At 44.2% G+C, this 15933-nt stretch overlaps 1 long non-coding RNA gene across 1 annotated transcript in view; it reads left to right on the top strand.

Moving 5' to 3' along the window:
- The window catches only part of LOC140726308 (uncharacterized), a 47235-nt gene that overhangs the window by 485 nt on the left and 30817 nt on the right, over positions 1-15933 (top strand). The window contains exon 2 of the long non-coding RNA XR_012098607.1: positions 2883-2942. This is a non-coding gene — a long non-coding RNA (uncharacterized lncRNA). The remainder of the gene's footprint in view (positions 1-2882; positions 2943-15933) is intronic.

Here is a 15933-nt window from a genome sequence, read left to right as displayed (position 1 = left end):
TTCACACATGTACTTAAGCTTATAATAAGATCTACTCTTGACCTGGTGATGTCCCTGCACCTTATTGTTGCCTGTACTGCACTTCCCCGTAATTGTAACACATTATTCTGTAATTGTTTTCCCGTGTACTACCTCAACATACTGTTGTAATGAAATGATCGGCGGATGGCATGCAAAACAAAGTACTTCACTATCTCGGTACCTGTGGCAGGGTAGTGTAGTGGTTAGCACAACACTGTTACAGCTCGGGCGTAATCAGAGCTCAATCCCGGCATTCTCCGTTTGCACGTCCTCCCATGGAATGTGTGGTTCCCTCCCAGTGCTCTCTCTTCCTCCCAGTCCACAGACCTATGGGTTAGTCGGTTCATTGGTCACTGTAAATTGTCGCACGATTAGGCTAGGGTTAAATCAGGGGTTACTGGCTCAGGGGGCCGGAAGGGCTGATTTGCGCTGTCTTTCTAAATCAAGAAAACCGGTCTACCACTTTCATCTCGACATTTACAGTCCAAACATAAGTATATTGTGGGAGTACAAAGGGATATATCTGGAGGATGGGGGGGGGGGGGATATATCTGGAGGATGGGGGGGGGATATATCTGGAGGATGGGGGGGGATATATCTGGAGGATGGAGTGGATATTTCTGATGGGTGGGTAGATATTTCTGGAGGATGGAGCAGATATTTCTGGAGGATGCAGTGGATATTTCTGGTGGAGGATGGAGTGGATATTTCTGGTGGATGGAGTGGATAATTCTGGTGGAGGATGGAGTGGATATTTCTGGTGGATGGAATGGATAATTCTGGTGGAGGATGGAGTGGATATTTCTGGTGGATGGAATGGATAATTCTGGAAGATGGAGTGGATATTTCTGGTGGAGGATGGAGTGTATATTTCTGAAGGATGGAGTGGATATTTCTGGTGGATGGAGTGGATATTTCTGGTGGAGGATGGAGTAGATATTTCTGGTGGAGGATGGAGTAGATATTTCTGGCGGAGGATGGAGTGGATATTTCTGGTGGAGGATGGAGTGGATATTTCTGGAGGACGGAGTGGATATCTCTGGTGGAGGATGGAGTGGATATTTCTGGAGGATGGAGTGGATATTTCTGGAGGACGGAGTGGATATTTCCGGTAGATGGAATGGATATTTCTGGAGGATGGAGTTGATATTTCTTGTGGAGGATGGAGTGGATATCTCTGGAGGATAGAGTGGATATCCCTGGAGGATGGAGTGGATATCTTTGGTGGATGGAGTGGATATTTCTGGAGGATGGAGTGGATATTTCTGGAGGATGGAGTGGATATTTCTGCTGGAGGATGGAGTGGATATTTCTGGTGGTGGTTTATCCTGCAAAGCGCCTTGAATATAAATTTCAGGCCACACTTTATCTAACCCCTGATGGTACCAGCACTCTTGGAGATGGGGATTGGCAAATGTGGGGCAATAGAGGGTAAGAGGAGAGGTGATGTTTAAAATAAATAAAATAGTTAGTTTGAGGGACCATTTTGGACAATTCTTCCTCGATTCCTTGTCCTTTTACTTCTTTTGGAACACTGGAGGGTGTTGCTGCAACCCCTGATGAGCTTCCAGTTGAGAAGTATGAAGTTTAAAGCAGATGTGTGGGATAAAATATTTGACATGGAGAACGAAAGGTGTCTGGAACATTCTGCCAGAGCTGGCAGTGGAAGCAGATACAACTTAGTTTTAGATGTAGGATTTTATTTCTTACATATATCTCACAACATGATGGAGTAATAATCTTTCTGTTGCAGCTCCGTTGCTATGTAGAAGCAATAAGGAAGGGAAATGTGGGAGGATATTGCCCATACACGAAGATTGTATACATAATTGTTTTGTATCCGTGTATGTACAGTCCGATCAGATATTCAATCAGATCAATGTGTATTGATCAATCTGATGGCCTGGTGAAGGAAGCAGTCCCCGAGCCTGCTGGTCCTGGCCATAATGCTGCGATACTGTTTGCCAGACAGAAGCAGTTTGTGGTTGGGGCAGCTGGAGTGCCTGATGATCTGCTGAGTCCCCTTTATGCACCTGTCACTGTAAATGTCCTGAATAAGGGACAGTTCACTGCCACAGATATGCTGGGCTGTCTGCACCACTCTCTGCAGTGCCCTGCTATTAAAGGTAGTACAGTTCCCATGCTATGTGGTGACACAGCCAGTCAGGATGCTGTCGTTGGTGCCCCTGTAGAAAGATCTCAGCTGGACTGTACATACTGGCTGGGTAGTAACTAAAGCACAACAGTGCCTCTTTCACCTCAGATGGCTTAGGAAGTTTGGTATGAGAGTGGCTATGCTTTGTTTAATCACACAGCCGGTATGTACAGTCCTGGTGAGATCTTTGGTGATGTACATACGGGAAACTGCTCACCCTCTCAACTACAGACCCATTGGTGTCAATCTGGAATAGGTTGTCTCTGTTCCTCCTGTAATCCATGATCAACTCCTTTGTTTATTCAACATCGAAGGAGAGGTTGTTTTATCGGCACCACTGTGTCAGGGTGTTGGCCTCTTCAGTAGGCTGTCTCATCATTCTTGGAAATAAGGCCTATCAATGTCATGTCATCTGCAAATTTGATCAGCAGATTGGAGCTGTATGTGGCAACGCAGTCGTGGGTGTGTAGGGAGTAGAAGAGGGGGCTCAGGACACAGCCCAGGGAGGCTTCTGTGTTGAGGGCCAGAGGGTGTCCATCCTCACCACCTGCCGGCGATCTGACAGGAAGTCCAGGATCCAGCTGCACAAGGCAGGGTGCAGGCTGAGCTGTTTGAGCTTCTTGTCGAGCCTGAGGGGAATTATAGCGTTGGATGCTGAACTGTAGTCCAAGAACAGCACTCTAACATATGCATCCCTCTTCTCCAGGTGGGTGAGGACGGTGTGAAGAGCTGTGGCTATGGCTTCATCTGTCCATCGGTTGTGTCGGTAGGTGAATTGTAGGGGGTCCAGTGTGGGTGGTAGCAAGCTGCAGATGTAATCCTTGACCAGCCTCTCAAAGCATTTGCTTATGGTTGAGGTGAGCGTGACAAGACGCCAGTCATTCTGACATGCTAGCTTGGTTTATTTTGGTACAGGGACAATGATGGATGTTTTGAAGCAGGAGGGCACTACACACTGGGAGAGGGAAAGATTAAAAATGGCTGTGAACACACCAGCCAGCTCTGCCGCGCAGACTTGGAGTACTTGCCCTGGGACGCCGTCTGGCCCCAATCCTTTGTGGCTATTGATGACCTACGTACCTTAGCCTTGGAAATGACCAGGCTATAGGTCGCTTCGGGGGTTCAGTGTTAATGACTTCGAAACAAGCGTAAAAACAATTTAACTCGTCTGTGAGAGAGCAGCGATATTGGCTGCGTTGCTGCTTTTCCCTTTGAAACACCAATGGGGGTTCCCAATAGGGGTGTTTAAGAGGCACCTGATGGAATAGAGGGATATGGATTATGTAGGGCAGAGAGGTTTAGTTTAACCTGGCGTCATGGCCTGCAGAGACATTATGGTCAGTTTCTCTGCCACACAGGTCTACATTCTTGTTCCATGTTGTAAGTCATTAGACTGAATTCAGATATTCTCCCAATCACAGTCGACCCCCTCCAGATTGCTAATATGCATTTCAGAAACCAGTTGAACAGGAAATGCGTATTTCATAACAATGAGTTTATTTATTTATATCATGGTTAGAATGTCAGAGATGGAGGCAGCAATGTTCTGTTACCTCATGCCAGCTCTGAAATGTAATGGGATCATCTCAGCTTGATTATTCTGTGCGGTCTTCATATCTAATTCTCTCTGTGTCTAAAAACGTCAATGAGCATTGATAGCTCACTGAGGTGAAGAATTGTAAAGTTTTAAAATGAACAATGCGCATGGAAGACAGAGGGTAGTGGTTGAGGGGACATTTGAGCTGGAGGTCTGTAATTAGTGGAGTTCTGCAGGAATCTGTGCTGGGACCTCTGCTGTTTGTAATGTATATAAGTGACCTGGATGAAAATGTAGATGGGTGGGTTAGTAAGTCTGCAGATGATACCAAGATTGGTGGAGTTGTGGATGGTGCAGAAGACTGGCAAAGAATACAGCATGATATCGAGCAGTTGTACATACGGGCTGAGAAATGGCAGATGGAGTTTAACCGAGATAAATGTGAGGTGTTGCACCTCGGTAGGGCAAATTCAAGGAGACAGTACACTGTCAAGGGTAAGGTCCTTAACAATGTTGCTGAACAGAGAGATCGTAGGATCCAAGTTCATGGCTCCTTGAAAGTAGCTACACAGGTCAATTATTTGGTTAAGAAGGCTTATAGAATGCTTGTTTTTATTAATCGAGGCATTGAATTCAAAAGTCAGGAGATTATGTTGCAACTTTGTAAAACTCTGGTTAGGCCACATCTGGAGTATTGCGTGCAGGTGTAGTTGCCCCATGAAAGGAAGGATATTAAGGGTTTGGAGAGGGTGCAGAAGAGGATCACTAGGATGCTGCCTGTTTTAGAGGATATGTGCTATTAAGAGAGGTTGGATAAATTTGGGTTGCTTTCTCGAGCATCGGAGACAAAGGAGAGATCTGATAGAGGTTCACAAGATTATGATAGATAGATAGATAGATACTTTATTCATCCCCATGGGGAAATTCAACTTTTTTTCCAATGTCCCATACACTTGTTGTAGCAAAACTAATTACATACAATACTTAACTCAGTAAAAAATATGATATGCATATAAATCACTATCTCAAAAAGCATTAATAATAGCTTTTAAAAAGTTCTTAAGTCCTGGCGGTAGAATTGTAAAGCCTAATGGCATTGGGGAGTATTGACCTCTTCATCCTGTCTGAGGAGCATTGCATCGATAGTATCTGGGAGTACAGTTAGACGAGAAGCTAGACTGGACTGCCAACACAGATGCCTTGTGCAGGAAGGCACAGAGTCGACTGTACTTCCTAAGAAGGTTGGCGTCATTCAATGTCTGTAGTGAGATGCTGAAGATGTTCTATAGGTCAGTTGTGGAGAGCGCCCTCTTCTTTGTGGTGGCGTGTTGGGAGGAAGCATTAAGAAGAGGGACGCCTCACGTCTTAATAAGCTGGTAAGGAAGGCGGGCTTTGTCGTGGGCAAAGTACTGGAGAGTTTAACATCGGTAGCTGAGCGAAGGGCGCTGAGTAGGCTACGGTCAATTATGGATAACTCTGAACATCCTCTACATAGCACCATCCAGAGACAGAGAAGCAGTTTCAGCGACAGGTTACTATCGATGCAATGCGTTGATAGACATTGATAGTGAACAGAGAGTATCTGTTTCCCGGGGTTGAAATGTCTAATACCAGAGGGCATGCATTGAAGATGAGAGGGGGTAGATTCAAGGGGGATGTGAAGTTTTTTTACTCAATCATGGATGCCTGGAATGCGCTGCCTGGTATGGTGGTAGAGTCAAATACATTGGAGGCTTTTAAGAGATGTTTGGATAGGCACATGGATGCAAGAAAGATGGAGGAATACAGGTATGGTGTAGGTAGGAGGAATTTGTGTTTGGATGTTTTTGATTTGCTTTTTAGCTGGTTTGGCACACATTGTGGGCAGAATGCCCTGCTCCTGGGCTGTACTGTTCTATGCTTTACGTTCTCTATTCTCCTTAACTTGACCAACACTTATTCTAAGGTGTCGAAGTAACAATCATTGCTGGTAATAAAATAAAATAACTGAAATAACCAGGCCCAGAACACATGCCCACTCTTACGACTCAAGCATTCTTTTTCTCTTACTTGTGCACAAGGAGAACCACATGGACCCTGTCCTGAAGTCTGAATAGAAAACTGCTATTTTTAAACAGAATTGGCTTATCAATTACGGCCATTAATACTTCTAAATTGTATACGTTTGAATTCTTCACTTGCAAAGTCAATCAACATTCACAAAAGAGGTGCTAAAGACAATCGAAACTTCAAGCAGGCAGCCGATGATATTTTGAAGTTAGTAAAGACAATGGAGTCTGAAGACTGATTTATACTTGTGTGTCGCATCGATGCCGTGTGTAACGTGTACCCTACGCCATACCTATGCCGTACCCTATGCTGTAGGGTGACGTGCACCTCTCCAGAAAAGTTGCTCACGCGTCGTGGCAATGCAGACCACAACAACTGTGATTGGTCCTTTTGGTAGCATCGCATTTCCTCCTACACGTTTCCAGTTGCTTCTTCTCTGCCATATCTGGAGGCTGTGCATACACTGATGCGAAAAAGATGAACCAAATTGTCAAATCTACCTGCTGACATGCGAAAATGTTTGAAATGCATTTCCTTGTCCATATCTCTCACCAAGAACCTCAACGCAGTGGCATAGAAACCCCACCGCCAACTAGTGTTTTGGCGCACACCAACGCATGCTTGCTATGGCGTAGAGCAACGCAGAAGTAAAAATCAGGGTTGTGGCGTAGGCTGTACGCACAAGTATAAATCAGCCTTTAGCTAGAAGCATGGAAAACCTACAGCACAATACAGGCCCTTCGACCCACAAACTTGTGCCGAACATGTCCCTGCCTTAGAAATTACTAGGCTTACCTATAGCCCTCTATTTTACTAAGCTCCATGTACCTATCTAAAAGTCTCTTAAAAGACCCTATCATATTCGCCTCCACCCACCGTTGCCAGCAGCCCATTCCACACACTCACCACTCACTGAGTAAAAAACTTACCCCTGACATCTCCTCTGTAGCTACTCCCCAGCACTGTAAACCTGTGTCCTCCTGTGGCAACCATTTCAGCCCTGGGAAAAAGTCTCTGACTATCCACACGATCAATGCCTCTCATCATCTTATACACCTCTATCAGGTCACATCTCATCCTCTGTAGCTCCAAGGAGAAAAGGCCGAGTTCACTTAACCTATTCTCATAAGGCATGCTCCCCAATCCTGGCAACATCTTTGTAAATCTCCTCCGCACCCTTTCTATGGCTTCATCATCCTTCCTGTAGTGAGGCGACCAGAACTGAGCACAGTACTCCAAGTGGGGTCTGACTAAGGTCCTATATAGCTGCAACATTACCTCTCGGCTCCTAAATTCAATTCCACGATTAATGAAGATCAATACATCATACGCTATACACCTTCTTAACCACAGAGTCAACCTGCACAGCTGCTTTGAGCATCCTATGGACTCGGACCCCAAGATCCCTCTGATCCTCCACTGCCAAGAGTCTTACCATTAATACTATATTCTGCCATCATATTTGACCTACCAAAATTAACCACTTCACACTTGTCTGGGTTGAAGTCCATCTGCCACTTCTCCGCCCAGTTTTGCATCCTATCAATGTCCCGCTGTAACCTCTGACAACCCTCCACACTATCACAACCTTATAACCTTTGAGTCATCAGCAAACTTACTAACCCATCTTCCCAATTCCTGATCCAGGTCATTTATAAAAATCACGTACAGTAAGGGTCCCAGAACAGATCCCTGAGGCACACCACTGGTCATGGACCTCCATACAGAATATGACCCGTCTACAGTCAGTCTTTGCCTTCTGTGGGCAAGCCAGTTCTGGATCCACAAAGCAATGTCCCCTTGGATCCCATGCCTTTTTACTTTCTCAATAAGCCTTGCATGGGGTACCTTATCAAATGCCTTGCTGAAATCCATATACACTACATCTACTGCTCTTCCTTCATCAATGTGTTTAGTCACATCCTCAAAAAATTCAATCAGACTCGCAAGGCATGACCTGGCCTTGACAAAGCCATGCTGATTGCTCCTAATCATATTATAGCTCTCCAAATGTTCATAAATCCTGCCTCTCAGGATCTTCTCCATCAACTTACCAACCACTGAGGTAAGACTCACTGGTCTATAATTTCCTGGGCTATCTCTATTCCCTTTCTTGAATAAAGGAACAACATCCACGGCTCTCCAATCCTCCAGAATCTCTCTTGTCCCCATTGATGATGCAGAGATCATCACCAGAGGCTGAGCAATCTCCTGCCTTGCCCCCCACAGTAGCGTGGGGTACATTGCATCTGGTCCCGGTGACTTATCCAACTTGATGCTTTCCAAAAGCTCCAGCACATCCTCTTCCTTAATATCTACATGCTCAAGCTTTTCAGTCTGCAGCAAGTCATCACTACAATCACCAAGATCCTTTTCCATAGTGAATACTGAAGTGAAGTATTTATTAAGTACTTCTGCTATTTCCTCCAGTTCCATACACACTTTCCCACTGTCACACTTGGTAGGTCCTATTCTTTCATGTCTTATCCTCTTGATCTTCACATAGCTGTAGAATGCCTTGGGGTTTTCCTTAATCCTGCCCATCAAGGCCTTCTCATGGCCCCTTTTGGCTCTCCTAATTTCCTTCTTAAGCTCCTTCCTATTAGCCTTATAATCTTCTAGATCTCTAACATTACCTAGCTCTCTGAACCTTTTCTAAGCTTTTCTTCTTGACTAAATTTACTACAACCTTTGTACGCCACAATTTCTGTACCCTACCATAACTTCCCTGTCTCATTGGAACGTACCTATACAGAACTCCACACAAATATCCCCTGAATATTTGCCACATTTCTTCTGTACTTTTCCCAGAGAACATCCGTTTCCAATTTAAGCCTACAATTTCCTACCTGATAGCCTTATAATTCCCCTTACTCCAATTAAGCATTTCCCTAGCTTGTCTGTTCCTATCTCTCTCCAATGCTGTTGTAAAGGAGACAGAATTATGATCACTATCTCCAAAATGCTCTCCCACTGAGAGATCTGATACCTGACCAGTTTCAATTCCCATTACAGTACCAAATGAAGTACAGCCTCTCCTCTTGTAGGCTTATTTACATATTGTGTCAAGAAACCTTCCTGAACACACCTAACAAACTCCATCCAATCTAAACCCCTTGCTCTAGGGAGAGGCCCGTTGATATTTGGGAAATTAAAATCTCCCATCACGACAACTCTGTTATTATTACACCTTTCCAGGATCTGTTTCCCTATGTGCTCATTGATATCCCTGTTACTATTGGGCAGCCTATAAAAAACACCCAGCAAAGTTATTGACCCCTTCCTGTTCCTAACCTCCACCCACAGAGACTCCGTAGACAATCCCTCCATGGTGTCCACCTTTTCTGCAGCCGTGACACTATCTCTGATCAACAGAATCATGCCCCCACCTCTTTTGCCTCCCTCCCTGTCCTTTCTGAAACATCTAAACCCCGGCACTTGAAGTAACCATTCCTGTCCCTGAGCCATTAAAGTCTCTGTAATGGCCAGCACATCGTATCTCCAAGTACTGATCCTTGCTCTAAGCTCATCCACTTTGTTCACAACACTCCCTGTGTTAAAATAGACACATCTCAAACCTTTGGTTTGAGCGCATCCTTTCTCTATCACCTACCTATCCTCCCTCTTGCACTGTCTACAAGCTTTCTCTATTTGTGAGCCAACCGCCTCTTCCCCCATCCCTTCAGTTTGGTTCCCACCCCCAACAGTTCTAGTTTAAATTCTCCCCAATAGCCTTAGCAAACCTCCCCGCCAGGATATTGGTCCCCCTCAAATTCAAGTGTAACCCGTCCTTTTTGTACAGGTCACACCTGCCCCAAAAGAGGTCCCAATGATCCAGAAATCTGAATCCCTGCCCCGTGCTCCAATCCCTCAGTCATGCATTTATCCTCCACCTCATCCTATTCCTACTCTCACTGTCATGTGGCACAGGCAGTAATCCTGAAATGACTACCTTTGTGGTCCTTCTTCTCAACTTCCTTCCTAACTCCCTGTAGTCTTTTTTCAGGACCTCTTCCCTTTTCCTACCTATGTCATTGGTACCAATGTGTACCTCTGGCTGTTCTCCCTCCCACCGCAGGATATCGTGGATGCAATCTGAAACATCCCAGCCCCTGGCACCTGGGAGGCAAACTATCATCCGAGTTTCTTTCCTGCATCCACAGAATCGCCTGTCTGACCCCCTGACTATAGAGTCCCTTACCACTACTGCCTTCCTCTTCCCTTCCCTACCTTTCTGAGCCACAGGGCCAGACTCTGTGCCAGAGGCATGGCCACTGCCACTTCCACCAGGTAGGCTGTTCCCCCCCAACAGTACTCAAACAGGAGTACTTATTGTCAAGGGGTACAGCCACAGGGGTACTCTCCAGTACCTGACTCTCCCCCCTCCCCCTTCTGACTGTGACTCACTTGTCCATCTCCCATGGCCCCAGTGTGACCACCTGCATATAACTCCTCTGTATCACCTCCTTGCTCTCTCTGACCAGGCAAAGGTCATCCAGCTGCATCACCAGTTCCTTAACTCGGTCCATCAGGAGCTGCAGCTCGACACACCTGGTGCAGGTATGGCCGTCCGAGAGGCTGGGAGACTTCAAGCCCCCCAACATCTGACACTGAGCACAGAAAACTGGCCTCACACACATACTACCTCCTTTCCGCAAGTAACACAGTTAAACCTACCTCGCCTCATCCCGTTACCGCCTAAGCCCTTTGAGCCAAAGCCCTAACTCTCTGCTGCCTCTCACTCCACTACCCACTCCGATGCTCCCCGCTGATACGGTGGTCTTTTTAAAACTTTCGCGCGCTACTGGCTGACGTCACGTGCCTACGCAGTCTCGCCTCTCTTTTACCCTGAGTAGCAAAAAACTCCCTTCGCTCCGAAAAATCAGTCATTCAGTCACAGCCTTCTTGCTCCGAATCAAGTTGTTGGGTATATTTCATACCCTTCTGTTATCTCGTTTTGGTTCAATGTCCATTTAGGAATTTTATGGCAGAGGGGAAGAAGCTGTTCCTGAATCACTGAGAGCGTGCCTTCAGGCTTCTGTACCTCCTTCCCGAGGTAACAATGAAAAGAGGGCACATGCTGGGTGATGGGGGAACTTAATAATGGACTATGCCTTCCTAAGGCACTGCTCCTTGAAGATGTCTTGGATACAATGGAGGCTAGTACCCACGATGGAGCTGACTAATCGTACAAGTTTCTGCAACTTACTGTGATCTTGTGCCCCCCTCCCCCCCAATACCAGACAGTGATGCAGCCAAACCAAACCTCTTCAAGTTCTTAATGAAATATAGCCGCTGTCTTGCCTTGTTCAGAGAAATTGTTCACTCTCTCCACTGCTGATCCCTCTATGAGGATTGGTTTGTGTTCCCTCTCCTTACCCTTTCTGAAGTCCCCAATCAGCTCTTTGGTCTTAGTCTCGTTAGTGCAAGGTTGTTGCTGCGACACCACTCAACTAACTGGTATATCTTGCTCCTGTACATTCTTTCGTCACCATCTGGCCAATAATGGCTGTATCATCAGCAAATTTATAGGTGGCATTTGAGCTGTGCTCGGCCACACAGTCATGGGTATAGAGAGAGTAGAGCAGTGGGCTAAGCACACAGAATAGAGGGGCATTCTTTTAGAACAGAAGTGAGGAGGATTTCTTTCGCCAGAGAGTGGTGAATCTGTGAAATTTATTGCCACAGATGGCTGTGGAGGCCAAGTAATTGGGTATATTTAAGGCAGAGGTTGATAGATTCTTAATTGGTTGGGGTATGAAGGGATACATGGAGTAAGCAGGAGATTGGGCTGAGAGGAGAAAATGGATCAGCTATAATGAAATGGCAGAGCAGATTCGATGGGCTAAATGGCCTAATTCTGCTCCTCTGTCTTATGGTCTGATGGTCTTTGCATTTATTTATCTTCCTTCCTCACACCTCATACAGAACGCATCTAAGGAGGTGGGAAGTTTTTTAATTATCAGTTGTTACATGCCAAAACATATTGCATGTCACCTCAACATTTATGGCCCCCCTAGTTTTGTAGGTAAAAGTTTGTTTAAGATTTCAGATTCAGATTCAGTTTATTGTCATTTAAAAACCACAAATGCAATGCAGTTTAAAAATGAGACAACGTTCCTCCAGAATGATATCAACAAAGCACATGACAAAAACGGACTACATCAGAAAATCCACATAACGTTTGGCAATCCCCAATCCAGAGCCCGGAGAGGCTGCTGCGTATTAATATCACGCTGCCATCTTAGTGCGTTCTCCGGAAAGGAACTCCAATCCCACCAGACAAAACAAGACCAAAAACTAAAGCTACAAGACCTGCACAAAACCACATAGTTACAACATATAGTTACAACAGTGCAAACAATAGCATAATTGATAAAAAAACAGACCATGGGCACAGTAAACATAGTCCAAAGATGTTAAAAGACCATAACTTCAAAAGAAACCACCACACAGTTTCCACAAGTCCTCAGGGTCCTGATTGACTCGCCATCCCACGCAGGTGGCAGAAGGGAATACCCCCGCTATGGACTTCCATGGCGCCGCCGGACTCAGCCTCGCAGACGCAGCACACAATGAAAGCTCCGTCGAACCCAGCCTCGCAGACACAGCACACAGTGAAAGCGACCTGATCGCAGCGGACTCCGAGTCCATCAAACCTCCGAGCCTCTGACCATCCCCTCCGGTACAGCTTCTCAGAGCACCATCCTCTGCTGACCGTATTAAGATGGCAATCGCCAACGGCCATCGGCAACGCGACCCCGAGAACTGGGGGCCTGTTCTTCCCAGCAGAGACCCGGACCTCACAGCAGCAGCAGCAACGAAGAAGGTCTTCTTGGAGATTTCCAGATGTTCCTCCGTGCTCCTACATCCGTTTTTCATCCGATTATGATTGCGCACGGCACCTGGCTTCACAAATAACAGATAATCAGCTCCGGAGTGGCCGCTGCAAGCTGCGTCGCACCACCATCTTGGAATTTAGTTGTTGATTTAGAGATTTTGGGCATAAAAGACATTGGTGGAAAATATATTTCGATAAGATGTGATCACAAGGAAGGAGTGACACCATCTTTAATTTTTAAAAAAGTTGAGGAAGTTTGGCAAATCACTGAACACTCCAACAAACTTTTACTGATATACCGTGGACCATATCCTGACTGGTTACATCATGATCATTTCATAAGGTGTGGAGAGAAGCCCAATATATCATGGACACATCCTTCCCACTATTGGTAGTATATAAATGAGGCACTGTTGTCAAAGCTCCCCACCAACTGAGCCATGCCATCTTCTTGTACCAAAGAAGCCACTTTACAAAACGTTTTATCTGCTTAAATTGTGTTCTTTCTTGTTAAAAACTCAGTATAATTTATGGTTAATTTATATTTTCCTTGTGAATGTTTTGTCTCTAATGTTATGTGTCTGTGATGCTACCGCAGGGAGTGTTTTTTTGTTACAACCTATGCATGCATGCAGTTGTGCATGTGACAATAAGTAGGATTTGGACATTATGATCCAAGATGCATCACTCTAACCAATGCCATTCTGGCTCAACATTTTATGACCCTTTTCTTAAGTGAGGCAGTTAAGTCATCTTGTAAGTTGACTGTTTTAAAATATGTTTAAGTGTAACATGAATAATTCCAGGCAGGGTAAAAAAAAATTTAAAAGATTTTCCATTGAATTTAAGAGAAGAGAAGAGAGTTAATTATCATTCACATATTCACAAGAACATAAAGTGGAACATGTTTTAATATTTGGACATGGAATTTTCCCTTGAGAATTCAATTTTACATGAAAAGTGAAAGTCACAATATGCAAGAATCTTCAAAGGATTAATTTAGGAACTGCAGAACAACAAACTAATTGGGCTTCTGACTGTTCTGTTAGATATGATTTTAATATGTGTGTTCTATAATTAAATCATTCCTTTTTAATAGGATCATCTATGCAAATTAGACAGTTTCTAAATAAAAGAGCAAAATTCTGCAGATATTTAAAATAAAAGCAGAAAGTTTTGGAAATAACTCAGTAGAACAGACAGCATCTATGAAGAAAGAATCTGGGTTAACTTTTTAGGTCAATGAGAAAATGGATGTGGGGTGAGCCAGGGTTGGATGGCAAAGGAAATTGAGACAGGAATAAAAAACACTCTGTACAAATAATTTCTTCTACCCCAAATTCTACTTTCAAGCTTTTAGAATAATTTTTGGGTTTGTATAATCACCAATTATGTCTAACTTTGATTTGTCCTGTATCAGTATATTTAAGTATAACACTGGCTCCATTTTGGGACACTGTATTAAAAACTGAGAGCTAGTCAGTAGCAGGTTTGGAATGGGGCCAGAATGTTTAACAACCTGACTGTGGCTTTAAAAAGAGCAGCGTGAATTGTGACAGCAGCACGATTGATTCAGCAATGAACCCACTCAGTCAGAGAGGGGCTGTGTTGTTGTCTGAATGGGGTCACCGGAGAAAAGTATTGGTAGTTGTGAAGCAGCCTCTTTATTCAATACAGCAGACATCATATAGAGATCCTTTTGGTTGGGGGGAAAAGTCTGGGGGGCTCTACTTTACCTGACATTTTATGTGTTAAACATCAAAAGACAATTCCATAGTTACAATGCATCCACAATGCTTTCTTTGAAACTATACACAAACTTCACACCTCCTGATATGCATTCACACCACAGACATCTAAATTAATTTTAATCAGCATTGTCTGGTTTGTGATTCAAGGCTTTTAGGAACCTATTGTTCAGAGCTGTGTTTTAAATGTAATCTACAATCTATATTCAGATTTGAAGATTGGTGGCTAAAGTTATTTGCGATAGGTCCTAAATCCAAAAACGGCTCTAACATGCTGCTACCTTTCAAGGTATCGTTAGCACCTTCAGGTTCCTGGGTGTCAACATCTCAGAAGATCTAACCTAGGCCAACACATTAATGCGATCACAAAGGAGGCATATGAACAAATATTGTTAGGTGTTTGAGATCTGATACGACACCAAAGACTTATAAATTTCTACAGGTGTACGGTTGCCTCACAGCCTGTTATAGAGGCTCCAAAGCACAATATCACAAAAGGCTGCAGAGGATTGTCAATTCAGGCAGCTTTATCACAAGTACCATCTTCCCCACCATCAAGGACATCTTCAAGAGGCGGCGCCTCTCAATAAGATCCATCTAAGGATCCTTACCATCCGGGATATGCCCTCTTCTTATTACTGCCAATGGGGAGGAGGTACTGGAACCCAAAGACCCACTCTCAATGATTTAGGGAGAGCCCCTTTGCCATCAGATTTCTGCAGGTTTCTGAATGGTCCTTGAAACAGCGAACACCACCCCATTATTCCTATTTATTTATTATTTTAATTTATAGAGTTTTATTTCTTTGCGCTGTACTGCTACCCCAAAACAACAAGTTTCACATCATACGTCAGTGTTAATAAATCTGAATCTGTTGGGATAGAAACTGGATTCACCGCACATTATGCAATTTTTCTGTAGCTGATTGAACACTCTAATAGGGTGGATGGAAAGCAGCAGATTACATTTGCCATTTCCTCTGCTAGCCGTCTAACAGATAACCGCCTGCAGATAATGAAGTTTGAGCCAAATTGAATATGGACTCTTTGATTTAGTGTTTTATTGTCTGTGCTTTCGCACATTCTTTCTTGTTGCCATTTGCTTGATTTGTTTTTTGCGTGGGGTTTAATGTTTTTATTGCCATTTGCACAATTTGTTTGTTTTTTGCTTGGGGTAGGGGTTGATGTTCTTGTTGCCATTTGCGAGATTTGTTTTTTTGCAAAGGGGGTGTTAGGGCATGTTAGGGTATATAGCAAATAATAACTTCACCAGCAACCAATCTTCAGCCATGAACATGGATTGTAGATTGAATTCAAAATGCAACTCAGAACAATAGTTTTCCTGGAGCTGTGCACTGGAGTTGATTGCAAATCAGATAATGCCGATTAATATTCATTATGGGTGTCTGGAGTGTGGGTGCGAAAAACGAGGTGTATGAAAGCTAACTGTAATTAATAGGAAGCACTGTAGATACATTGTAAGTATAGAATTGTCCTGCAGTTACCTTTGATCTTCAGCATATAAAAATGTTATTTAATATTGAGTCGGGAAGCCACTTCTTCCAGAAGTGTCTCAATATGGT

This window comes from Hemitrygon akajei, chromosome 4, assembly GCF_048418815.1.
Source record: "Hemitrygon akajei chromosome 4, sHemAka1.3, whole genome shotgun sequence".
In the NCBI taxonomy this organism is placed as follows: domain Eukaryota; kingdom Metazoa; phylum Chordata; class Chondrichthyes; order Myliobatiformes; family Dasyatidae; genus Hemitrygon; species Hemitrygon akajei.
This window is presented reverse-complemented; position numbering and strand designations above follow the sequence as displayed.